This window comes from Prunus dulcis, chromosome 1, assembly GCF_902201215.1.
Source record: "Prunus dulcis chromosome 1, ALMONDv2, whole genome shotgun sequence".
NCBI classification, from domain to species: domain Eukaryota; kingdom Viridiplantae; phylum Streptophyta; class Magnoliopsida; order Rosales; family Rosaceae; genus Prunus; species Prunus dulcis.
The window spans coordinates 9,850,967-9,853,532 of NC_047650.1; positions in this window are offsets into that span (position 1 = coordinate 9,850,967).

The following is a 2,566-nucleotide window of genomic DNA, read 5'->3' on the forward strand; positions in this document are numbered from 1 at the left end:
CCTTTAGGGTCGAATATGTACACTGGTACCGGTATCCCTCGAGGTTCTTTAATTCTCTCGTCGGCCCACTTAGAGCATGTTAGGTTTCCACTTCATCCCCTCTTTGATATGCTCCTGTTCTTCTTGGGTCTTCACCCTATGCAACTACACTCAACTTCTTACCTTCTCATATCTGGGTTTCTAGCCGTCGGCTCGAAGTGGGGTGTGTCTCTTCATTTTAAGGATTTCATGTACCTCTACGACTTGGATTGTGTTAGGGGGGAAAGTCACTATTTCTTTTTTACGTCTGGGCCAGGTAAAAAGGTATTTACTTGTAAGCCCACTTCCACCAAGTACTGAAAAAATCAACCTCTCTTAATCACTGGGGAGTGGACGGCACTTGAGATGTCTAACATGCCTATCCAATCGGCGTTTGGCCCAAAACCTGCTATACATATTTATGTCTTTGAAATATGGCTTATTGTGTTTTTTCGGGTCTAACTAACTCTTCTTTTGGCAGTACTTCCTTCGGACAAAAGGTATCTCATCCCTGAGGAACGAATCGCTTAGTTTGAGGAGAACTTAACTGGTCAGGCGTGGGATATCACATGCTTCGTTGACCCCGCGACTCTCATTCGTCTCTCCTCTGCTCGTCGTACTGTGACTTACCTCCTGTTCACTTTGGCTGATTCAAACCTGAGAAAGATAGACTTGTTCAAGGACATTTGTTCCGTTGACGTTGAGCTTTGTTGTACTGAGGATTCAGCGTCTCTTATCCAGGCCAGCTTTCAAGAAAGGGAGGTTGAGTTAGCTCAACACAGCAACTCCGAGGACTGCGCATCCGAGTCTGAGTCAGATCAGTCATATATGTCAGTGCCACGCTCATTGTCGGTCCCAAGCCACAAGGAAAGGAGACCAGAAAAAAAGCCCGACCCCTCCGAGTCTGCGAAGAAGTCCTGTCATGCTTCATAGGTCGTTTTGGGTTTGGGTTCACCCAATGTATCTAGTTCGAGTACTCCGTCTCGACCTCAGCAAGTCTCTTGTGCCCTCACTCCTGCTAGCTTACTGGGTGAGAATGACTTCACGACCATGACTAACGAACAGATATGGGGCTACCAATCACAGTGCTTGAATTCGGTATGTTTGGGATTTGTGATGATGTCATCCAATTGTCATGTCCTATCATAGTTGCATGTGTAATGACCACTTTTTATTTCTTGTAGATGGCGAGGTTTCAAGCTATGAGCCTCGAGATATGCGAAAAGACGGCGACCCTCGAACTTAGTGAGAAGCGCATCAAGGAATGTGAGACTGAGCTCGAACAGCAACGGGGCGAACTACGAAACCTGATAAGCAGCCAAAGCACTGTACATATGGGGGTTGACCGCTACAAGCAGGAGCTGGTGGATGCCGCATGCAATAGGGATGAGGAGTATCAAGCCAACACCAAGTAGATCAGGGTCGAGGTGGCCAAGAAATTCAGATACGGTTGGGTTCAAAGTCAGCAGCAGCCTGAGCACTGGTTTTTGGCGGGCCCAGATGACTATGACAATGAGTTGGAATCTGACCCCGATGGCTACGAACTTTTTTTGGGTATGCACCCTGATGATAGTCCTCCAACGGGCTACATCCCCCATCACAGGACCACACTAGCAGCCTTCCACCCTTCTAAGTCGGTTGGGACGGTTGTCTCTAGCGCTAATGTTACATCGTCTATTCCCAGTACTTGGCCCGTCCTTGTATTTACGGGCTTCACCTCATCTGCTGGATTCTCCACTTGTGTTGGGCCTACCTCGGAGACCATTCTTGACCCACTTGATGACGCGTCCTAGGTTGCTTTCTTTCGTTCACTGCTTGTTGTATTTTCTTTTCGGCTTTGTTTTGATTTTGATGTAATCAACTATCTTAGGCCCGTTCCCAGATTCTTGACTCACTTTATCAGACTTTATGAGTTATCCAGTTGATTTGAATTTTAACCCTAACGTAAGTACCTAAGGCTTAACGTAATGGTTTTTCAAACCTGGCTACATCTCTAGGTAAGCCTTTATGTAATGGGTAATTGGTTTTTAGATGAACATACCTATCCCACTCATGGCGCAGATGTTCCAAAGAAAAGAGATTGTCCGAGAAGGAGGACTTCATCTCTGTCAAGGAGGGAGTCCCCACAGCGAGATTCCAAGAGCCCTAACGGAATCATTGAGATATGCTCACAGGATTCTTCTGCCGACTCTCCGGCGAATGCTTCAGATTACTCGGCGGTCCCTGACTCGCTCCGTGGGTCCAGGTCCCAGTCTGGTGATGCCAGAGGTGGAGGAAATGCTACTATGAGAAGGTACACTATGAGCGCAGGTCATCCTTGATTTATTGGAAGGGCGCGGGATGAAGCTGGTTCGTCTCACGTTCCTCGCTGCTCTTGTCACTTCAATCACAGCAAGCTGTTGGCGAAACCCGACTTACTCAAGGAGGATCTGGCATGTGTCAGTGCCCAAGTGACTCGCCTCTGGAATGATCTTGCTCATGCGCTCATTCTGATGGCATACGTGACGGATTTAAACAGGGTATCCACCACTTCCGTGTCAATGCCAAA